The following is a 25,699-nucleotide window of genomic DNA, read 5'->3' as shown; positions in this document are numbered from 1 at the left end:
TGTTGCCTGACAATGGATATTCCTACCATCCCCACCCCCACCCCCCAAAGAAAAGAGAGAGAAGGAAGAAAAATCAATATAAATCTTCTTTATTGAAGGGAAATTCTAATACAAATCACAATATAATAAAGTCAAAAGAGAAGTCCAAAATAATATATGGAATTTCAGAAAATAGAGGCAGATTGGTCTCCATTTTTTCTTTTTATCTAATATGGGGGTGAGTACAGTGTTTCCAACATAACTTGCAATAGCAATACACTACCGCCAGCAGCAGCAGCAGCAGCAGCAGCACCAACACCACCACCATCTTTAACAAGATTCACAATAAATAGTTTGGGAATAGCAAAAGTAACTCACTGTGTAGAAAGTAATTACATTTCCATAAAGTCATTGCCACATATGAATCATTAGTTCTTTATTATAATTCATTTAGAAGTACTTATTTTAATTAGAAAACTAAAGTTAAGTGAACTAGACACTGATTTATAGTTATAATCTGCTTCATTTAAAATTGATAGTTGAAATAGACATCAAGACCCAAAATGTGATTTAAGAAAGGAAAAAAAAAAACACAAATACACAGCATTACAGAGATAATTACTTGTACCCCTAACCCCACCAATTTGCATATTCCAGGGGAACTCCGCGACTTTATTTTTCAGGAATAGCTAGATACTTCTTGGGAGTTGTGATAAATATATTTAGATGCTATCTCACCAGACAATCTGTTCTAATTCTATTGCAAAAATTATGAAAAGTTAATTATTTAAGGAGCCAGATTAACAGGGAGAAAGGATGAGTAAGCAGTTTTCTTTGATAAATAGAATAATTTTGTCTGGAGACACTTCACACTTCAAAGGGAGAACAGCTAAAAAGCTAATGGTGATTGCTTGATTGTAGTTTTATTTAATTTCCCCATTACTGGCAAAGAGACACCTATGTTATTGCAAAAGGACCCTTCTAAAAAACACTATTTCTTCTAATAGCTACTTAACTTTTTTCACATTGGACTCGATTTGGTTAATGAGTTTATGCTGCATATTTTTCAAAAATAATTCTCTCCAACTATTAGAAAACCAATTACATTATAAAAATGCATCTATTTCCCTTTTAATGATTCATTAATTATTTAAGTATTTTAAAAGGTTTATAACCTTTTAAAAACTCTTTTTTACTAATAACCTGAATTTGCATCATTTTTATGGGGGAGTGGGGTATGCACAAAATGATTTATTTTGAAAACATGTTATTATAAATGCGTAACTAAACATAGTGGCAAAAGTGCATACATTTTCTTTAGATTTTTCATTTTAATATTATCAATTGATTATAGATGGTGAACAATAGCAACTAATACTCATTGAACTACATCCATAAACCTGAGCTATTCCTGATAGTTTTGTTATCTTAGACACAAAATATACTTTTTCTTCCTGGTTATCATCATCATTGGCAATAAAAGGACATGTGAAAACTAGCACAAGGCCATACATTTCTTTTTTAATCAATATGTGCAAATATAAATATAATCAAAATACATATAAAGTAAAAGGGAATTTCAGGTGAGAGGTGCCAGCAGCTAGGGGGAAACAGGAAATTCTTCACCTGGGATGTGACATTTCAAATGATCTTTAAAGGAAATAAAGATTGTAATGAAAATGTGGTTAATACAGAGTGGATAGCATGAAAATGCAAATAGAAATAAGAGGCAATGTGTTTTTCTTTTTCCTAAGGAACAACAAATAGGTCACTTTGGCTGGACCATAAATGTGTGAAGAAAAATGATGTATAATAGGGATAAAAGAGAGGGCTGTAGTTTATTTATGAATGATTTTAAATGATAACTAGGGTTGTTGTTTTTTGTTTTATTCTAGAAGTAATAGGAAGCTATTGTGTTTGTTAAACAGAAAAAAAAGAATGTAATTAGACCTGTGCTTTGGGACTAGCAATTTTGAAGTTAGGTGAAGGATGCATTAAAGAGGTAAAAGTGTGGAGACAAGAATAGCATCTAGAAAACTATTATAATAATTTAAGTGAAAGAGTTTGAAATAGAGTAGTGTCTATTAGAAGAGAGAAGGGGACAGAGCAATGTTGTAGAAATAGAATGAACAAGACTGGTAGTGACTGGACATCACTTTAGATGAAAAGAGATTCAGTTCTATTCTTATTGTCCAAAAGGCAAGTAGTTATGTAGAACTGGACCTCAGTGAGAGAATAGGTTTGGATATACAAATATGGGGATGACTTTCATAAAAATGATAACTGAACTCATGTGAGCTGAGGAAATCATTAGATGAGAGAGTACATAGAGAGAAGTACCCCAAGTTAGTGAAAGGAATAATAATCCAGTAAAGGAGATTAATGAGTTGTAAGAAAAAATCCAAAAAAGAGTACTATAATGAAAACCCCTAGGGTAGAGAATACAAATTAGGAAAAAGTGGTCAAGAAAATCAAAAGATGCAAATAAGTTTTAAAAAAAGAGATAAGGATTTCAGAAAAGGCTATTAGATCTGGGAATGGAAATAAATTATTTATATTTTTGGAGAGAACAATTTAAATTGATGAGGTTTGTAGGAGATGAGAGGAAATGAAGGCAATAAATATAGCCAACATTTTTATGTGTTTTATTGTGAAAGGGAAGAGAGAGATAGGGAAGTAGCTTGATAACTTGGTAACAGAAGTGAAGATTTTGTTTTTTGTTTTAGAACTGGGGAGATCTGAAAATATTTGTAGGAATCAAGACATGGGCCAATATATAGAATCACATTGAAGATGCAGAGTGATATTGTGGAAGTAACTCACTGCAGGGGAAATGTCATGGAGGAGATGGAAAATGATGATATCAGGGGTCCAAGTAGAGATTTAATCCTAATATGTCTAATCCTGATTGGTCTGGGCAAGAAAGACAATCTCTTTATCAGAGACTGGAGTAAAGTAAAGATTGAGGAATGATAGCAAAGAACTTTATGATGAGGAATAATAATAGCTGGCATATTTATGGTGTTTTAAGGTTTACATAGCATTTCATAAATATTGTCTCATCATAGCTTCACTTCAAACCTAGGAGTTAGGTAAAATTATTATCCCCATTTTATAGACAGAGGTTAAGTGACTTCACCAATGTCACACAACTGCGAAGTGTATGAGGGAGGATTTAGACATAGTTTTTCTTTCCTCCAAGTCCAGTGCTCTCTTCATTACACCAATTAGCTACTACCATATGAGAGTATGAAAGTAAGACAAATATTGTTGCCAACTAGACTTTGTCCGGAACCAGTCTCTAATCTATGTTTGGCTGGAGCCACACAGAAGAGGCCTGAGAAAGGTGAGTCAGGAATTAGAGAGAAAGTTTATTTTCTAAATGAGGAAAAAGGCTTGTAAGCAAGGTGGAGCTATAAACAAATGTGCTTGTGTCTCACCCCTAGTGGGGGGGGGGGGGGGCGAGCCCCAGGCACTGTGGGAAGATCTCAATACTTATACTAGTGACTGCTCAGTGAGTTGTAGCCCTAACAATGAGGGAGCAGCCAGCATGACATGTTTGATTCACTGCAGGACTTTCCAAATTTGTCCAGTGTTTGTCTTTGACCAGAGAACACATGATGAATTGTGTGACTAGCCCAGAACATGAGATCATCTAGAGAGTGTTCTCAAAGGATTGTTTTCATGCCAAGCTCAGGGTGCAGCTTGCTTGCTGAGCATTATCCCTGGAAACAGGGGATCTAAATTTTACTTTGTCACTTTCTTTCAACTTTGAATAGTACTTTCACAAAAAATGATCATGTGCTAGGCAATGAGTATATTTTGTAGGCATAAAATTTGCCTCAGGCTCCCTAACACTTCAGCTGCTGGGAGCCTCTGAGTCAGGCTATGCTGCAAGGACCAAAAACCCTGAGCCACGGGTGTGGCACGGAAAGGCCCATGAAAACCCTCAGGGACTCCAGGCTTTGTTTCACCTAGCCCTCTATGTACACTTGGTACGGCCAGTCTGGGGGCAGCCAGCCCCAAGTTTCACCTGAGAGAGAAAGTTAATAAAAAGGGATGCTAGAGACACTGAGGGGGCAGACAGACAGAGAAAGAATGGTATGGAAAAAGGGTTTATTTTTTTTTTTCAGTGATTTAGAAGGGAGGCTGCTACAAGGACACTGAAGAGACAGGCTACATAAAGAGAGGGGCTGACAGAGATGAAAAAAAAGCTAAGGAGAAGGTAAAGACGCAGATAGGTCAGTGAGAGAAGAAAAGAGACACAGGGGTTCAGCAACAGTGCAGAGAGGGAAGTTAGATTGTAAGGGGGGGTCGACAAAGTGAAAGGGGCTTAGAGTTAGGAGAGGAGCAGAGCAATGAAAGCAAAGGGGAGCTTGAGTCAAACTGGTCCAAGAAGCATACCCACAGGCAAGAGGCAGCAACAGCCCTTATGATATTAAAAGTAGACAGGTAGTATAATTTGCATTTCTTTACCCTTATCTTTTATATTGATTTTTATAAATAAACTCTGCTTTGATTATTTAATTAAGAGGCTTCTTAATCCTTTGCTTATCAATTTGGGAGTGGAGCAGTGTGGAGGAATTTTTAAAAGGGCCCATTTTATATTAATAGTACTCAGATAGCCAGCCAGTCAAACATCCACAGATTAGGCCATCCAGCTAGATTAGGCCCAGCTAGTTAAGTTTAAAATAATTCTTACAATTTTAAAGAAATATATAACAGATACTAAACACATCTTATTAATCAAAAATGCAACTTTAAAAAAAACAAATTAATAAAGCTAAAAACCTGTACTACTTTTTGCTCTATTACTTCTATCTGTTAGCATTAGTAGATCTGTGGAAGAATGCACAGATTTACCAGTTTCACATCCCCCACCCTTCTCCCCTAACTCCTGGATAATGTAATCAATATTTCTTTTCATATATGCATGTGTTGGGGTAGGAAATTGAAGGCTGGTTCTGAGCTCATCTCTACTCTTGAAAGGGGGCTGGGTTTAATTGATCAAACTGATCGTGAGGCAACCCAGAGAATTACAAGACTCAGCGACTCTGTTTCCTAAGTTTTATTAGAAGAATGGTCGCCACAGGGAGAGTAGCCAAAGGAGGAAATGGTTATATTTATAGTGAGAAAAGTAGGTTATTTCCACATTATCTTAATCTCCTCATTGTGGGAGTTTCATATCCTATTTTGGACTTCCTGGGGTCCTAAGACATTCTCCAAAGGAGGGTACCTTTTTTTCCCCAAGGGTGTGTTTTTGTAGTTTAAATGTCATAAGGTGGACCTAAGGACACATTTGGTCCTTCTGTTCATGTTCCTAAAGACATGTATAAACTAGTCAGAGCCAGAGGGTTTATGATATCCCTTTACTTTAAGATCTGGTTTCTAGATGCAGTTTCTGTTTCCTGTTATCTAGGAATATTAATGGTTATTAATGGTTATTGGTTGCTGAGTACTGTCTCCTTATGCTTCTGTTGATAGTGTTGGTTGATGGGGACTGGTACCCTCTGGGTTACAGTTGATAAGAACTCATACCTTAGTTTCTCTATTTACCATTTTTAGCTACTGTTGATCAAATTTTAGGTTATCTGTTAACCCCTTTTGGGAATCACTGTGATTCAGTTCTTTTTCTAATCTTAATGGTCAGCTCTGGTTCTCTCCTGTACCACCAAAGTTTCATTTTCCCTCTTTAATAAAACTGAATTTGAGGGTTCATATCAAATCTACACTATTTTGACATAATCCAGTCATTGCTAAGATCCCTGACTCAGTCATCAGCTATGATATATCCATGGAGAGTTCCACTCCTTCCACTAGAAGAGGGAAACTGTCCTCATGGAGCTGAAATTAGCTGGAGACAATTAGGAAGGAATGATAATTTCTGAACTAAGCCTTCTAAGGAAAAAAAAAAGTGAAATTCCACTTTTGCTCTTGAGCCAAGACTCTTAATGTGAAGAGGAAAAACTAAGCACTTTGAATAACTAATAAAGCAACTGCAGGGAACATGAGAGTTGATGTGTCAGATCAACCTGTGCTTCTTCTACCACAATTGTGAACTACTTGTATTCAGTGAATTCAATGTCAAGCTTACCCGATAAAGTACTCAATACATTCCCCTTCTGGAGAAATATCAGTCCTAGGGTATCAGTATAATTATGCAAATTTATATAAGAAATTCCTAGGGGAATTCCAGTTTATAATAGATTTCATGTATTTGCCCAAATTTAGAGGAATTTCAAATACAATGTGCTTCTATAAACCTGAAGGAACACACAAATCCCTGCAGGCTTAGGTTTTGGTCATGGAAATATCTGGGTGGATAAGGGGATACTTCTCTAACAAATATAAGTATCTTACATGTCTAGAGTAATTTCAACCAGAATTTAGTGTGTAGCCTTGCTTAGTTGGGGAAGATCATGGAAATAAGGTAGATAAAATTAGCGCCTCTTACATGAGACAGTAGATACAGTGCTAGGCCTTAATTCAGGAAGACTCCTCGTCCAGATTTCAAATCCAGTCCTGGGCAAGTCACTGAACTCTGTTTGCCTTGATTTTTTAATATGTAAAATGATCTGGAGAAGGAAATGGTAAACCACTTCAGTATCTTTGTCAAGAAAATCCCAAATAGGGTCATAAAAAGATGGACATTACTAAAAAGACTGAATAACAACAAGAGATAAGATTAATCCGAATTGAAGCAGAAGAGGCTTTGTTGCTTATTGACTCTCCTGAGTTATTTATAATTTTCTGGAGTGGGGAGTTTTCAGGGGAAAAAATATGCCACTGTTTACCCAATTTATGATATTTGCTTTAGTACTTAAAGTACTTTAGTACTTACTCTCTTCAACCCTCCCTATGAAATCAAGCAATTCAATATGTCATACTTGTGCAGTTATGCAGAACATCTTTACCTTCCTCAAAAGTATTTTGCTTTTTACTGCTCTCTCCCCCAATCTGTCTTTCCCTCCTTCCCCTCCCCCCCCCTTATCTCCCTTCCCTCCCTCAGGGCAAAAATATATTACTATACCCACTTGAGTATGTATGTTAGTCCTTCTTTGAGTCAATTCTGATGATATTAATGTTCACTCACTCCTCATTTCCTTCCCCCTCTTCCCCTCCCCTCCATAAGCTTTTTTCTTGTTTCCTTCATGTGAACAACCTCTCCCCAGACCATCTTTCCACTTCCCCCTCCCCCAGTCTATTTCTCCTGCACCTCAACCCTATTTTAAGGATGTCATTATGGGTTAGTTAGGTGGCACAGTGGACAAGTCACCAGCCAAGAACCCAGGTGGCCCCAAGCCCAAATCTGGCCCCAGACATAAGACACCCCACAAAGAACAAAACATAACATCCCTTCGTATTCAGTTCAGACCTGTGTCCTCTGTTAAAACCTTACTGAGATGGTTCTTATGAGTTGGAAGTATTATCTTCCCATGTAGGAATATAAATAGTTTGATCTTTTAATATACCTCATGAAGTCTTTTTTCCTGTTTATCTTTTTATGCTTCTCCAGGGTCTTGTATTTGAAAGTCAAATTTTCTATTCAGTTCAGGTCTTTTCATAACAAATGCCTGAAAGTCTTCTTTCTCCTTGAAGTTCCATGTTTGCCTCTGAAAGATGATGCTTAGTTTTTCTGGGTATGTGATTTTTGGCTGTAGTCCCAGCTCCTTTGCCCTCTGGAATATCATATTCCATGCCCGCCGGTCCTTTAATGTAGAAGCTGCTAGGTCTTGCTTTATCCTTATTGGAGCTCCACAGTATTTAAATTCCTTTTTTCTAGGTGTTTGCAATATTTTCTCCTTGATGTGGGTGTTCTGGAATTCGGCTATAATATTCCTGGAGGTTTTCCTTTTGGGATCTCTTTCAGGAGGTGATCGGTGGATTCTTTCAATTTCTATTTTAGCTTCTGCTTCTAGAATATCCGGGCAATTTTCCCACACAATCTCTTGGAGGATGGTGTCTAAGCTCTTGTTTTGGTCATGGTTTTCAGGTAGTCCAGTGATTTTCAAATTATCTCTCCTAGATTTATTTTCTAGGTCAGCTGTTTTTCCAAGGAGATATTTCACATTGCCCTCTATTTTTTCATTCAATTGGATTTGCTTTACTGTGTCTTGGTTTCTCATAAATTCACTAGCTTCCATTTGTTCAATCCTAATTCTTAGGCAATTATTTTCAGCAGACCGTTTTTTAATCTCCTTTTCCATTTGGCTTTTCAAACTGTTGACTTTTTTCTCATGACTCTCCTGCATCACTCTCATTTCTCTTTCCATTCCTTCCTCTCTTTCTCTACATCTTCATTCTATCTCTCCTACTTTCTCTTCAAAGTCCCTTTTGAGAGCTTCCATGGCCTGAGACCAGTTCATATTTTTCTTGGAAACTTTGGATGTTGGAGCTTTGACCCTATTCTAATCTTCTTCTTCTCAGGATGTGTTGTGGTCTACCTTTCTCCCAAAGAAGTTTTCAATGGTCTTCTGCTTACTCTGCCTACTCATCCTGGCTTACTATTTCTTGGATTTTTACTCCTTCTTAAAGTGTAGCGCTGCTTCCAGGAGACACTGTTCATGCTACAGCATGGCCCAGGGGGTGATTGGGCTTCTTCTCAGCCTGCCTGGCTTGTGAGTAATCACAGCCGCTTTCTCTTTGACCTGGAAACAGAAGTCTGATTGAACTCTGATATTCTGTGGTGGGAAGCTTGACGTGCTTTTACCCCTCCCCCACTGGGCCACCACCACTCAATTCAGCCCGCTGGTTTAGACCCAAGGCGCTTTGCCCCAACTCCAGTAGATACTGCCTCCACTTCACCCCAGCCTACCGCCAAACCCCCTCACCAGTCCGTGATCGGAGCCTCAGAAGCTGCGGGTGCTGAAGACTCTGATATGTGCTGGAAGCTGTGTCCTTGGCTGGGTCAGGGCCGCGTGCTTAGCTGTTCAGCCTGATCAGTAGGTGATAAAAATTGCCCTCTTTTGCAGAGAAATGGTCTCACTCTGTTCTTATGTGCATTAGGCTGTTCTGGGTTTTGATTTTTACCGCATTATTTGGGTGTGAATGGGCGGGTTTATTGGGAGCTTCTGGGTGTCACAGCCTCTTCTCTGCCATCTTGGCTCCAATATAGTCTTCCTTCTCTCACCCCAGTGACTGAGCATGGATGTATATTTTTAAAATTCTATGTTAGAACTTTTTTGAAAATTGGACCCTTTTTCCTCTATTGCTATTGTATTTTTTTCCTCCACCATCTATAAAAGGTCACTTACACATTTGATTTTTTGTTTGTTTGTTTCTTTTTGCATTACTTTGAAATATAGTTCATCTCAGCAAAGGAATCAACTATTTTTGTGCAGTTAGTTTTTATATTTGTTTTTAACTGTCTCCCTATTTAAACTGCATGTTACTTGCATATTACTCTTTTTTTTCCTTCTTTATATCCACTTGGAAAATTATTTTCCTTCAAAAAGAAAACAAATAAAATTAAAAAAAAATGAGCATCTCTGCCTACTCAGTTGTTCTATCTACCCTAAGCAAATGTCTTAAACCCTCTTTGATCATCCTTTCCACCCAATTTAGCTAAAATGAGTCTTTTTTTAGCCTTAGGTTTTCCTAACACTTTGAGCTCAATTGGAGTTTTTAGCACTCACTCTCCATCCATATGCATGCTTTTTTCTATAGAAGAAAATACACCATTTGCACTTTTTTTCTTTTGGCCAAGAACCATTATTGCTTTGTTAGAATACTTGGCATTTATGAGTAAGAAGTCATATTTACAAATAGAGCTTTTAACTCATAAACTGATAAAGTAAATCATGCAGTTATGAGACAGCAGTGACTCCAGGTTTTAAGTTGTCTGGGAATTATGTTATTATATATAAAACACATTTAAAAAATTTTCCCTTTAAGTTTTAAAATATAATTGTCTTACAATGTCTATGTATTAGAATTTGATATATGTCTATACAATTAGCCAACTGATATTTGTCATAGTTTTTTTGTGTTTTATTATTTTCCAGTTACATATAAAGAAGGTTTTCAACATTTGTTTTCACAAGATTTTTAGTTCCATTTTTTTTCTCCCACCCTCCCTTCCCTCCCTCCTCCCCAAGATGGAAAGCAGTCTGATATAGGATATATGTGTACAAATGCATTAAACACATTTCTACATTAGTCATCTTTTGAAAGAAGAATCAGAGTAAATGGGAAAAACTTCAAAAAAGAAGGAAAAAAAAAACAGTCCAAAGGTAGAAATGGTATGGTTCAATCTGCATTCATAATTCACAGTTCTTTTTTTCTGGATGTTGAGAACATTTTCTACCACGAGTTCTTTGAAACTGTTTTGGATCATTGCACTGCTGAGAAGAGCCAAATCTATCCCAACAGTCCATCACACAATGTTGCTGTTACTAAGTACAACATTCTCCTGGTTCTGTTCCTGTCACACAGCATCAGTCATTCCAGGTTTCTCTGAACTCCTCCTGCTCATCGTTTCTTACAGCACAATAGAATTCCATTACATTCATATACTACAACTTGTTTAGCCATTCCCCTTTTGATGGGCATTCCCTCAATTTCCAATTCTTTGCCACCATGAAGAGAGCAGCTATAAATATTTTTGTATACGTGGAAGCTTTTCCCTTCTCTATGGTGTTTTTGGGAAACAGACCTAGCAGTGGTACCACTGAGTTAAAGAGTATAAACAGATCCTTACCCCTTTGGGGATAGTTCCAAATTGCTTTCCAGAAGAGGTTGGATTGCTTCACAGCTCCACCAACAATGCATTAGTGTTCCAATTTTTCCACAGCTTCTCCAACATTTATTATTTTCCTTTTTTGTCATATTATCCAATCTGATAGGGGTGAGGTGGTACCTCAGAGGTTTGTTTTTTTTTTTTAATTTTTGATCAACAGTGATTTAGAGCATTTTTTCATATGGCAATAGATAGCAGACTTCTTCATCTGAAAACTGCCTGTTCATATCCTTTGACCATTTCTCAATAAGGGAATGACTTACATTCTCATAAATGTTATTTAGTTCCCTATATATTTTAGAAATGAGGCCTTCATCAGAAATGCTGACTAAAAATTGTTTCCCAGTTTTCTGCCCCCATTAAAATTTAGGCTGCGCTGATTCTGTTTGTACAAAAGCTTTTTAATTTAATGTAATCAAAGTCTTCCATCTTACATTTCATAATATTCTTTTTCTTTTTCTTTTTTTTTTTTAGTGAGGCAGTTGGGGTTAAGTGACTTGCCCAAGGTCACACAGCTAGTAAGTGTTAAGTGTCTGAGGCCAGATTTGATCTCAGGTACTCCTGAATCCAGGGCCGGTGCTCTATCCACTGAGCCACCTAGCTGCCCCCCATAATAGTCTCTATCTCTTTTTTGGACATAAATTATTTTCCTCTCAGTAGATCAGAAAGGTAAACTTTCCTTCCTCTCCTAATTTATCTATGATATCACCTTTTGTGTCTAATTCTTTCTTTTGTTTTGTTTTGTTTTGTTTTGTTTTTGTTTTCTTGGGGCAATGGGGGTTAAGCGACTTGCCCAGGGTTACACAGCTAGTAAGTGTCAAGTGTCTGAGGCCGGATTTGAATTCAGGTACTCCTGAATCCCGAGCCGGTGCTTCATCCACTGCGCCACTGTAATGACTGGAATGACACCACCTGCTGGAGACTTACTGTAGAAGAGTTCTGCCCATGAAGCGAAGGTCTTTGAGGGCAAGACCAGGAGTCAGGAAGTGACGCGGGCTAGTGGGAGGAGGAAGGAAGAGACTGGCGCTCAGTCTGGCTCTCTTTCCTCTGGACTCTGGCGGAGAAGGGAGCTAGAAATGTGCTCTCCCTTTAATAGATAGGAATCTAGGCCTTTTTCTCTCTCTTTACCAAATTCTTATTCTCCTTAATAAATGCTTAAAAGTCTAACTCTTGCTAAAGCTTATAATTTATTGGCGACTACTCATTAGATATTTTAGACAGTTTAGCTAGAATTTTAGCCCTTAACAGATGGCTGACCACGAAGAGGAAAGCTGAACCTCAGTCTTCTTCTGATCTTCTGGTTGGGTAAGAAATTTCCCCTCCCTCTCCCTTTAACTGCTAAGTACTGGTGTACTGGCTGTGTTTTCCTTTAAATTTTTTCGAATGGACCTTTTAAACTCCCTAATTACCCTATTTTTGATTTTAGTCTGTTTAACCAGACAAATGGGAGATAAGATCATGTTAATGCTTTGTTTTTGTGGATTTTCTATTTTTCTTTTTATTTTTGTTAAAAGAGCCAGCAACTTACTCACACAAGGAAATATCTCTCCCTCTCCCAACCATGCTTTTTCAGAGAAACCTGAAGAGATTCCCGCAGCTTTTCCCAGTTCTAACACTAATTGTTGCTCTAATTTTGCATGCCTGGAGGCAATGACCCACCCTCTAGAAGCTTTTAATCCCCTAGCACCTGAAGGCAAAGTGGGGGAAGAGGAATCCAGGCCTGAGTTCAAAATCAAGTCTGATTCAAATTGCTCTGGTCCCTCCCCTCCTCTCCAGACCCCACCCTCTACTCCTCCTATGGCCAAGCCCATAGCTTCCCCTGCCTGGGAAGTCCAGAGATCTGGTGCATGCTCAACTTTTTCTACCTGCATTTGCAGCTTCAGACTCAGCCCTTCCCCGGCCTGGCTGTGCTTTTGAGACAATCTTAGAAAACTCTTTAAATTCCAGATATGCTCGTTTTGTTCATAATTTTGCTAACCTGTTTTTGTCTTTAATTAGTAATCTTATAAAGCATTTGTATGGTGAAAAGCCCGACAGACAATATAGAGGGGTTAAAGAAGAAAAACTTAAGCTGAATAAGAATGACAATCAACATAGTTCAAGACTCTGCTTCTTTTGCCATGGAAGGGTATATATTTTATAGAAATGTAGAAGTAAGCAGCAAGGTATTGATATGAGTATTGGGGATTTTAGATATCGGAATCAAGAGTGTTCTGAATTCACTCAGATTATTAATGTCAGTTCAGAGGTTACATAGGATTTCTATGCTATTACATATACATTTTGGAATTAATGGTATAGGTTTATTTTCATAGAGATTTTAATGCTTTTGAGATTGTGTCTTATACTTAGTTTCTAAAACAAGGAGAATATTTGTAAAAGCTTTTTATAGTCATGCGATCAAGTTTATATTTTGTAATACTCTTATTAATATTAAGTTCATATTCATTTAGATTTCCCTAGTTTGAATTTCATTGTCTTTTATTATTCCACGTGTATTTTCTTCTATTCATTCATCTATCTAATTTTGAAACATGGTTTTGATTTCATAATACAATGTTAATTCTAGGAGTATTGTGCTCCCATATTCTGAGTTATTTGTTTTTGCTATTTTTTCTCAACTGATTATTTGATCAAACTCTTTAAAGCATTTCCCTGGCAAATTGTTTGCCATGGCAAGTGTAAATTGATTCTAGAAGTATTATTTTTGATAAGCATATTCCAAAAAAAAAAAAAGAGAGGAACATTTGTAAAAGTTGTCTTTGAGATTGTGTTGTGCTTTAACTTGTATTTAAATATGTTCAGATTTTTCAAAAAAGTAATTTTATACTAAGTAAAAAAAAGGGGTATTATTTGAAATTGTTGCATAATTATATATTGTGTTCTGAGTCAAGATGTATTCACATTTTTTGCAATCATTTATTATCCTCAATTTTTAAATCCATATGAGACTTGGATTATGGGAACTTATCATTTAAGACATTAATTGCCTTTATTCTGAGTTATCAGATGCCAGTTGGCCAAGGTGCCATCCAATCACAAGAGGAATACATGCAAGAGCAGACACTGAACTGTCACATCAGGGAGACATGCATGAAGTCAAGGTATGGCCGAGAGAACGGCTTTTGACAAATGTTGAGGTTGGATTCTCTTGGTTTAATATTTTATTTTATTTTTCCCCACAATATTGTACAGATGGCTGGAAGTATTCATCCCACCCATCTCACTCCTACACTTGGCTTCTATGCTCCCTCCTATATGCCTGATGCCATGGACATCTCAATCCCATGCATCTGATTAAGTCTGACTCAGTTTCCTCCAATATGTTCGGTGGCATGGACATATATTCCATCCACCTATTTTAAGCCTGGCATACTGCATGGACAGTACATATTGCTCAAGTGTGGGAATGCTCATATCCCATCATTTCTCTGTTCTTTTATGGTAACCCCCATAATTATCTCAGGTGTCATGATAAATAACAGTGTTGAATTTGGCCTTGACACCTGTTACCAATTATATTAGATTTTCTAATTTCTCATAATGGCATGAGGATAATTAGGCAGATGATGCAAAAAGTGATGAAACAAAGATAAAAATTATTTTTAAAAATTAATATCGCAGCAATTGTCTTCTCAATTACTCTCCATAAGGGGGGACTATAATAATAATGTAATTTTAAAGAATGGTTCAATTTTTGTTTTATTGTATGTTTCACGTGTTAACAACTAAGATTCTGTATTCCCTTAGACATGTTTTTGAGAACTTTCATTGTTTGATTTGATTATTGACAAAGCTATTTTAAAGTTGTATTAAGCTCAATTTTGTAGGAAATTTCCTGGCTGATTACCAGCATCCACACATCAACCCCTGAAAAGACTTCCATTCCACGACTACACCTAGAGGACATCTGAGAAAAGACTTTCAGAGACTTTAAATGAACAGTTTTGATTTGTTGTTTTTGTTGTTTTTTTCTCTTTCTGTTATAATATACACCATCTGTAACATGTATTCTCTGCAGAGGCCCTCCCTTTGCAAGACTAATGTCAAAGCGTCGGTTCATGAGGACAAAAAAAAATCGCCCCTCTGGACAAAACTTTCCTCTCTTCCTTTTCTATATTGTTGTTCACATATTATTAGTTAGCAATAGTTATTATATTGTTTTTACTGTTCCGTCAAGGAAACATTTTGTTTCTTGAGGAACAACAGGGGGGACTGTAATGATTGGAATGACACCACCTGCTGGAGACTTACTGTAGAAGAGTTCTGCCCATGAAGCGAAGGTCTTTGAGGGCAAGACCAGGAGTCAGGAAGTGACGCGGGCTAGTGGGAGGAGGAAGGAAGAGACTGGCGCTCAGTCTGGCTCTCTTTCCTCTGGACTCTGGCGGAGAAGGGAGCTAGAAATGTGCTCTCCCTTTAATAGATAGGAATCTAGGCCTTTTTCTCTCTCTTTACCAAATTCTTATTCTCCTTAATAAATGCTTAAAAGTCTAACTCTTGCTAAAGCTTATAATTTATTGGCGACTACTCATTAGATATTTTAGACAGTTTAGCTAGAATTTTAGCCCTTAACACCACCTAGCCGCCCCCGTGTCTAATTCTTGAACCCATTTTGACCTTATTTTTATATAAGGTCTAAGAAGTTGGCCTATGACTAGTTTCTGCCACACTATCTTCCAGTTTTCTCAGAAGTTTTTGTCAAATATTGAATTCCTATCCCAGAGGCTGGAGTCTTTGGGTTTATCAAACAGCAGATTATTATAGTTATTTACTACTATGTCTCCTGTGACTAACCTATTCCCTTGATCCACCACTCTATTTCTTAGCAAGTACCACATAGTTTTGATGACTGACACTTTATAGTCTATCTTCAATTTTGGTATGGCTAGTCCACCTTCCTGTGCATTTTTTTTTCATTAGTTCCCTTGATATTCTTGACTTTTTGTTTTTCCAGGTGAATTTTGTTTTTAGTTTTTGTAACTCTATAAAATGATTTTTAGGTAGTCTGATTGGTATGGCACTGAATAGGTAAATTAATTTAGTTAGAGTTGTCATTTTTTATTATATTAGCTAGGCCTATTTGTGAGCAATTGATACTTTTCTAATTATGTAGATCTGATGTTATTTGCGGGAAAAGTGTTTTGTAATTGTGTTCATAGACTTTCTGGGTTTGTCTTGGGAGGTAGAGTCCCAAGTATTTTATATTGTCTACTGTTACTTTAAGTGGAATTTCTTTTTCTTTCTATTGCTGCTGAGCTGTGTTAGTCATGTATAGAAATGCTGATGATTTATGTGAATTTATTTTATATCCTGCAACTTTGCTCAAGTTGTTAATTATTTCAAGCACTTTTTAAGTTGATTCTTTGGGATTCTCTAAGTATACCATCATATCATCTACAAAGAGTGAAAGTTTTGTTTCCCCCTTGCCTAATCTAATTCCTTTAATTCCTTTTTCTTCTCTCATTGCTATAGCTAAAATTTCTAGGGGGCAGCTAGGTGGCACAGTGGATAGAACACCGGCCCTGGAGTCAGGAGTACCTGAGTTCAAATCCAGCCTCAGACACTTAACACTTACTAGCTATGTGACCCTGGGCAAGTCACTTAACCCCAATTGCCTCACTAAAAAAAATAAAAAATAAATAAATAAAATAAATAAAATAAATAAAATTTCTAGTACAATATTCAATAATAGATGTGATCATGGACATTCCTGTTTCATGCCTTATCTTATTGGGAATGTCTCTAACATATCCCCATTACATATAATGTTTGCTAACAGTTTTAGGTAGATACTGATAATTATTTTAAAGAATGCTCCACCTATTCCAATGCTGTCTATTGTTTGTTATAGGAATGAGTGTTGTATTTTGTCAAATGCTTTCTCTGCCTCTATCCACATAATCATATCATTTTGGTTAGTTTTTTTTATTGATGTTGTTGATTACATTAATAGTTTTTCTAAAGTTGAATCAACCTTGCATTCCTGGTATAAATCCCACCTGGTCATAGTGTATTATCCTGTTGATCACTTGCTGTAATCTCCTTGCTAATGTTTTAAGATTTTTTCATCGATCTTTATTAGGGAAATTCTGTAATTTTATTTCTCTGTTTTGGCTCTGCCTGGTTTAGGTATCGACACCATATTTGTGTCAAAAAAGAAATTTGGTAGTACTCCTTCTTCACCTATTTCTCCAAAGAGTTTGTATAGTATTGGAAATAATTGTTCTTTAATGTTTCATAGAAATCACTTGTAAACCCATCTGGCACTGGAGAGGTTTTCTTAGGGAGTTCATTGATGACTTGTTCAATTTCTTTTTCTAAAATGGACCTATAAAAGGATTTCATTTCCTCTTCAGTTAGCCTGGGCAATTTGTATTTTTGAAAATATTCATCCATTTCATTTAGATTGTCAAACTTATTGGCATACGGTTGGGTAAAATAGCTCCTAATTATTTTTTTTAATTTCCACTTCATTGGTGGTAACATCACCTTTTTCATTTTTGATTCTGGTATTTTTTTTCTTTCTCTTTTTTAATCAAATTAACCAAAATTTATCTATTTTATTGGTTTTTTTTTCATAAAATCAGTTCTTAGTTTTATTGCTTAATGCTACAGTTTTCTTGCTTTCAATTTTATTAATTTTTCCTGTGATTTTCAGGATTTCTAAATTAGTATTTATTTGGGGATTTTTATTTGTTCTTTTTCTAGATTTTTTAGTTGCATGCCTAATTCATTGATCTCTTCTTTCTGTTTTTTATTCGTGTAAGCATTTAGAGATATAAAATTTCCCCTAAGCACTGCTTTGGCTGCATCACATAGGTTTTGGTATGTTGTCTCATTATTGTCTTTATTTTGGGTAAAGTTATTGTTTCTGTGATTTGTTGTTTGACCCACTCATTCTTGAAGGATGAGATTGTTTAGTTTCCAATTAATTTTCTGTCTCCCTTTCCATGGCTCTTTACTACATGTAATTTTTGTTGTATCATGATATGAGAAGGATGCATTTCCTACTTCTGCCCTTCTACATTTGACTATTAGGTTTTTGTGCCCTAATATATAGTCATTTTTTTAGTATGTACCATGTCCCACTGAGAAAAAGATATATTCCTTTCTATCTCCATTAAGTTTTCTCCAGATAGTTTTCATATCTAAATTTTCTGATATTTTATTCACCTCTTTAACTTCTTTCTTACTTATTTTGTGGCTAGATTTATCTAATTCTGAAAGGGGAAGATTCATATCCCCCACTAGTATAGTTTTGCTGTCTTTTTCCTTTTGAAACTTCTCCTCTAAGAATTTGAATGCTATACCATGTGGTGCATACATGTTTAGTATTGATATTACTTTGTTATCTATAGTAACTTTTAGCAAGATGTCGTTTCCTTTCATATCTCTTTTAATTAGATCTATTTTTGCTTTTACTTTGTTTGAGATAAAAATTGCTGCCCCTCCTTTTTTGAAGTCAGCTGATGCATAATATATTCTGTTCCAAGCTTTTACCTTTACTCTGTGTGTATCTCTCTTCTTCAAATGTGTTTCTTGTAAACAACATATTGTAGAATTCTGATTTTAACCCACTCTGCTATTTACTTCTGTTTTATGGAAGAGTTCATGCCATTCACATTCACAATTAAGATCATTAACTATTTATTTCCCTCCATCCTCTTTCCCCCTTTGTTTGTACTCTTTTTTCATTCTTTCACCCTATTCTTATTGACCAGTGTTTTGCTTCTGACCACTGCTTCCATCAATTTGCCCTCCCTTTTATCAGCTGCCCTTCTTTTTCTTGCTCCTTTGTTCCTTGCTTCTTCCCTTCCCTCCTATGAATACCACCCTTTTCCCCTTACCTTATTGTGTCCTTTAAGAGTAAGCCAATTTTCTTTCTATAAATGGGAGTATATTTTATTCTCTCCCTGAACCAAATCTGATGAGAGTAAGGTTGAAACAATGCTCACCCCTCCCTTCTTTCCCTCTACTGTAATGGATTCTTTTTGTGCCTCTTCATATGATGTAATTGACCCCATTCCACCTCCTCCTTCTTCTTGTCCCCCAGTCTTCTTTTATTCTGCTGCTTAAGATTTTTTATATCATAACATCAAAGTCAATTTAATAACAATACCTTAACAGAGATGCATATCCTAAGACTTAAAAGCAGTATCCTCCCTCATAGGGATGCAAGCAGTTTTACCTCATTGAACAACCTTCGTTCCCCCCTTGTTTACCTCTTTATATGTCTCTTGAATTTTGTATTTGGAGATCAAATTTTCTGTTCAGTTCTGGTCTTTTTCTCAGGAAGCCTTGGAAGTCCCCCATTTCATTGAATGTTCATCTTTTCCCTCTGAAAGAGAATGATCAGTTTTGCTGGGTGGTTGATTATGGATTGTAATCCAAGCTCCTTTGCTTCCCTGAATATCATATTCCAATCCCTGCAATCCTTTAATGTTGAAGCTGCCAAGTCCTGTGCAATCCTGACTGTGACTCAATGATATTTAAATGGTTTCTCTCTTGATGCTTGGAGTATTTTCTCCTTCATCTGATAATTTTGGAGTTTGGCTACAATATTCCTTGAAATTTTCTTTTTGGGGTCTCTTTCAGGAGGTTGTCTGTGTATTCTTTCAATGATGTTTTTATACTCTGATTCTGCAATTTCAGGGAAGTTATCCTTGATAATTTGCTGGAATATTATTTGTCATGGTTTGATCACAAAACTAGAGGCAGTATAGTGATTTTTTTAAAAAAGCATTGAATTTTTTATTTAAAGAGCATAGATAAGTTTGAATTTTTGCTCTGCTATTTTCTAGGTACACAATCCTGCTCAGTCTGCTTTTACACCTATAAAATGAAGTTGAACAAGGTGATCTGTATGGTCTTTTCCAGTTTTAGATCTTATGAATCATTCTTTGATTGACTTTTGTAATTACATTATTTCTGCAATAGAACAGAAAAAAAGTCACATTTTTATGCTCCTAATTTGGATCTGGCCCCCTCTTATGTAAATGAAGGGGTTTTTTTTGTTATTATTATTGTTATTTTTTTTCTTTCCCACCTGCCTCACTCATACTATAAAATAACACCATCTCTCTTACCCTTATCTATGACCTTGATATTGCAGAGCAATGAACAATAGCTGTCATGTGCCAATAATTTCAGGGAGTATGTTCCTTTGGGAAAAATAAAGCCATGAACTCAACCATTAACAGGAATACTGTTGCTGCTGGGTTGTGAGATGTCTAACCCTTTATGTGTGCACTATAATGTTACTTGGAGTTTTATTACTTGGTCTTGTAATCCTTATATTATGATCTTGCTAGGAAGAATATAATGCTACTATACTTGTATATACTTGTATAACGTTAATGAGCTTCTGGACCATTTGAAATGGGAGGTAATAATCTAATAGAAATAAGCCATAAATTGCTTTGTTTTACATTTTCCTAGCCTTCTGAGTAGGAGCAAAATGAATCAAATTTGTTTCATATTTTCATTTAAAATATTAGCTTAAGAAGTAATCTGGGAGGCAGCTAGGTGGTACAGTGGATAAAGCACTGGCCCTGGATTCAGGAGTACCTGAGTTCAAATCCGGCCTCAGACACTTGGTACTTACTAGCTGTGTGACCCTGGGAAAGTCACTTAACCCCCAATGCCCACAAAAAAAAAAAAAAGAAGAAGAAGAAGTAATCTGCACCAAGGTTGGTTAGGAGGAGGAGAGTGGCACATGCTTGTGCATGTAAGAAATCTAACATACTGAGAGAGAGAGCATTACTAATTTGATAGGGAGTTGGCTTTGGATTCAAAAAAATCTGAGTTCTAGTTCTAGTTCTGATTCAAACTGGCTTTAAGGCCATGGGTACCTCATTTAACCTTTCATATTTAATGGCAATTCTCTAATTCCATACAATGCAGAGAACTTACTGGCATGCAGTGGCAGAGAAAATTTTCCCATCCTAACATGGAATTACTTAATCACAGATCCAACCACTTTACCTATTTCTGTCCTTATCCACACATGGAAAGTATTTGTTAAGTAATTACTATGTGTCAGGCATTGTACTAAGGGTAAGAAATACATATATAAGCAAACTAGGCAGTGCCTCTCCTCCAGAATCTTAAATTCTAATGGGGGCAGGGAGAGACAGAATAGGTCAACTTCAGAGAGAGAGTGGGAAAAAGAAGGCAATGCTGTTGACAAGGAGATCAAAGAGTGAATCAATCTAGGAATGAACTGAGCATAGCTGGAGCATCTTATGAGATTGCAGTTTGGGGCATGGACTCATCAACTGAGAGAGCAGGATTCAGGTATGGGGTAAATTTAAGGCAGGGAGATTGCTTACAAGTATATGGTCAATCCTGGAAATTGAGATATACTGGACATGAAGTGAGCATAGTTACAGGAACTGACTTTTAAATTATAGAGCCATTAGACAAGTGTAGACTAGGATACACCTTGGGGTTACCTCATTGTATTTTAAAGAAAAGTTTATTTCAGCAGTAACAGGATAGGTAATAAAGAAATTTAAGTTTATTCTTAGTAAGAACACTTTTAGATTACATGAGAAAATTGATTGACTGTCACGTGTAGGAACACCAAAACGATTCCTACTTCTCTCTGAGATGAGGAGACAATGTTAGCAAGTATATCTTCTGACAATTACATGTAAAAACAATTTTAACACATGTTTTTAAAACCTTTATTTTCAAATTAACTTCATCCCCCCTGCATTATGAAGACAAGCAATCCCATATAGGTTTTACATATGTAATTCAAAATATTTCCATATGTGTCATGTTTGGAAAAAAAGAGACCAAAAAACTCTCAAGAAAAATGAAATTAAAATATGCTTCAATCTGTATTCAGACATCATAAGTTCTTTCTTTGGGAATGGATAGCATTCTTCATCAAACTTACTTCAGAGTTCTCTTGGATCATTATATTGCTGGGAATAGCTAAGATATTCATCCCTGATCATCCCACAACATTGCTATTATTTTCTACACAGTACATTTCTCTGTGAAGTTACTCATATGATTCTTTCCATTTTTTTTTTCTGAGAGCTTCCTGCTCATCATTTCCTAAAGTACAATGGCGTTCCATCATAATCACATACCATAATTTGTCCAGCCATTCCTCAATTGATGGTCAGCCTCTCCATTTCCAATAACTTGCCACTGGTAATGAAATGTTATAAATATATATATATATATATATATATATATATATATGTTCTTTTCCTTTTCATTTTAATCTGGTTTTTGGTTACAGACCTAGTAGTCTTATTACTGGGTCAAAAAGTGTGCATGATTTTTTTTGCCCTTTGGTCATAGTTCTAAATTGCTCTCAAGAATGGTTGTATCAGTCTATCCACCAACTGTGCATTAATGTCTTATTTTCCTACATCACCTCCAGTATTTTCCATTTTTCTCTTGTTTTATTAGCTAAGAAGTATGAGGTATCCTTGAATTGTTTTGATTTGCATCTCTTCAAACAATAGTGAGAGTATTTTTTTTTCATATGGCTACACATAGTTTTGCTTACTTAATCTGAAAAACTGTTCACATGAATTATCAATTCCCCAATTATCAATTGAGTAATGACTCATATTTTAAAAGTTTGACTCTCTTTGTTTGAGAAATGAGGCTTCATCAGAGAAACTTGCTTCAAATTTTTTTTCACAGTTACTATTGCTAATTGTATTTGCCTCCATCAGCATCTATTCTATTCTTTCTCTCCTTTCACCCTGTTCTTCCTCAAAAGTGTTTTTCTTCTTAATACCCACTCTCCAAATCTGCCTTCCCTTTTATTGCCCACCCCACACTCTCTTATCCCTCTGGCCTCCTACTTTCTTTCAGGGCAAGTTAGATTTTTATACCCAGTTGAGCCATTAATGTTGAGAGTAAGGTTCACTCACTCCCCCTCAATTCCCTCATCTGCCCCTCTCCTGTAAAAGTTTTTTCTTGCTTCTTTTATGTGAGATAATTTACCCCATTCCACCTCTTACTTTCCCTTTGTCCCAGTGCATTCTTTTTTTTTTTTAGATAACATCCCTTCAAATTCAACTCACAACTCTGCCCTCTCTCTAGATATATGTGTATGTACTCCTTCCAATGGCCTTAATAATGAGAAAGTTCTTATAGATATGTGCATCATCCAATATGATTTCCTTTTCTTGTTTTTCTTTTTAGGCTTCTCTTGAGTTTTGTATTTGAAAGTCATACTTTCTATTCAGTTCAGGTCTTTTCATCAAGGATGACTGAAAGTCCTCTTCTTCATTGAATATGCTTTTTCCCCCTGAAGAGAGAGTAAGGCTCCTGACTTTGTAAAGACCTCCCTCATTTAAATCTAATTCACTGTAAGTCATGACATCACCCTATTGTAATGATTCTCTTCATGAAAGGAGAAAAAAAAACTTTTATGTGTATATTGTTCCTCCCCCTACCACTGGCTTAGGAGAAACATAACCATTAAATATAAGGCCTTGAGATCAGAGCCTATTTTGTTTTCACTGTTGCCATTGTTTGTTTCCCCAGTACAATTTCTGCCTATTAATTTAGTGAAACATAGATTAAGGAATGGACTTTGGGGGGATACTTAATGAAAACATTGGTTGTTTGAAATTGTTTCTGCATGTAATGATACTTAGAAATTGATTCTGTATGTAGAAATATATACCTCAAATTGTTCTGTTAAATTTGTTCTAAATTTTTATAGACCATTAATATTTTGGGGAAAAATGCATTATTCATTAAGGCTGTTTTATTTTTAGTCACTGCTTTTATTTAGATACAAGGATGAGTTTTATATTGGTAAAATGGATTCCAATCTGAGGGGTTATCATAGTAATATAATGGAAGAACAATCTTTAGTGAGAGGTTCTATGATTTCTTTTTCCCCATTTAAAGATTTAACACTGAAAAAAATCAATATGCAGAGCCTCAGGATGGTAATTCAAATGTTTAAAACCTGCATGTGGTAATTGACAACTCTTGGGCCATTTAGGATTGTGCCAATGTCTCCTACAGTTAGATCTGTTTTCCCAATTTGTTATTTCTTTTTAATGGCATGTCGCATGAAATTTACAAATATAAATTATTTAAAATTTAAGCAAAATACAACCAACTATACATATAGATAAATATTGCTAATTGAAGCATGTAAATGTTATCTATATTTGTACACATACATATAAGTGATTATATCTTTTATATACATATACAGAATACACACATGCACATATATACATACATACATACATACATACATACATACATACATACATACACATACATGTATAACGATTGGAATGACGCCACCTGCTGGAGACTTACTGTAGAAGAATTCTGCCCATGAAGTGAAGGTCTTTGAGGGCAAGACCAGGAGTCAGGAAGTGACGCGGGCTAGTGGGAGGAGGAAGGAAGAGACTGGCGCTCAGACGGAAGGCTCTTTCCTGAGGACGCTGGCGGAGAAGGGAGCTAGAAATGTGCTCTCCCTTTAATAGATAGGAATCTAGGCCTTTCTCTCTCTCTTTACCAAATTCTTATTCTCCTCAATAAATGCTTAAAAGTTTAACTCTTGCTAAAGCTTATAATTTATTGGCTACCACTCATTAGATATTTTAGACAGTTTAGCTAGAATTTTAACCCTTAACAGATGGCTGACCACGAAGAGGAAAGCTGAACCTCAGTCTTCTTCTGATCTTCTGGTTGGGTAAGAAATTTCCCCTCCCTCTCCCTTTAACTGCTAAGTACTGGTGTACTGGCTGTGTTTTCCTTTAAATTTTTTCGAATGGACCTTTTAAACTCCCTAATTATCCTATTTTTGATTTTAGTCTGTTTAACCGGACAAATGGGAGATAAGATCATGTTAATGCTTTGTTTTTGTGGATTTTCTATTTTTCTTTTTATTTTTGTTAAAAGAGCCAGCAACTTACTCACACAAGGAAATATCTCTCCCTCTCCCAACCATGCTTTTTCAGAGAAACCTGAAGAGATTCCCGCAGCTTTTCCCAGTTCTAACACTAATTGTTGCTCTAATTTTGCATGCCTGGAGGCAATGACCCACCCTCTAGAAACTTTTAATCCCCTAGCACCTGGAGGCAAAGTGGGGGAAGAGGAATCCAGGCCTGAGTTCAAAATCCAGTCTGATTCAAATTGCTCTGGTCCCTCCCCTCCTCTCCAGACCCCACCCTCTACTCCTATGGCCAAGCCCATAGCTTCCCCTGCCTGGGAAGTCCAGAGATCTGATGCGCATGCTCAACTTTCTCTAACTACATTTGCAGCTTCAGGCTCAGCCCTTTCCCAGCCTGGCTGTGCTTCTGAGGCAACCTTAGAAAACCCTTTAAATTCCAGATATGCTTGTTTTGTTCATAATTTTGCTAACCTGCTTTTGTCTTTCATTAGTAATCTTATAAAGCATTTGTATGGTGAAAAGACTGACAGACAATATAGAGGGGTTAAAGAAGAAAAACTTAAGCTGAATAAGAATGACAATCATCAACATAGTTCAAGACTCTGCTTCTTTTGCCATGGAAGGGTATATATTGTACAGAAATGTAGAAGTAAGCAGCAAGGTATTGATATGAGTATTGGGGATTTTAGATATCGGAATCAAAAGTGTTCTGAATTCACTCAGAGTAATAGTATCAGTTCAGAGGTTACATAGGATTTCTGTGCTATTATATATACATTTTGAAATTAATAGTATGGGTTTATTTTCATAGAGATTTTCATGCTTTTGAGATTGTCTTATACTTAGTTTCTAAAACAAGGAGAATATTTGTAAAAGCTTTTTATAGTCATGTGATCAAGTTTATATTTTATAATACTCTTATTGATATTAAGTTCATATTCATTTAGATTTCCTTAGTTTGAATTTCACTGTATTTTATTGTTCCATGTGTATTTTCTTCTTTTCATTTGTCTATCTAATTTTGAAACATTGCAAGATGGTTTTGATTTTATTATACAATGTTAATTCTAGGAGTATTG

At 36.1% G+C, this 25,699-nt stretch overlaps 1 pseudogene; it reads right to left on the bottom strand.

Moving 5' to 3' along the window:
* The window catches only part of LOC122747230, a 116,776-nt pseudogene that overhangs the window by 38,543 nt on the left and 52,534 nt on the right, over window positions 1-25,699 (bottom strand).

This window comes from Dromiciops gliroides, chromosome 3, assembly GCF_019393635.1.
Source record: "Dromiciops gliroides isolate mDroGli1 chromosome 3, mDroGli1.pri, whole genome shotgun sequence".
NCBI classification, from domain to species: domain Eukaryota; kingdom Metazoa; phylum Chordata; class Mammalia; order Microbiotheria; family Microbiotheriidae; genus Dromiciops; species Dromiciops gliroides.
This window is presented reverse-complemented; position numbering and strand designations above follow the sequence as displayed.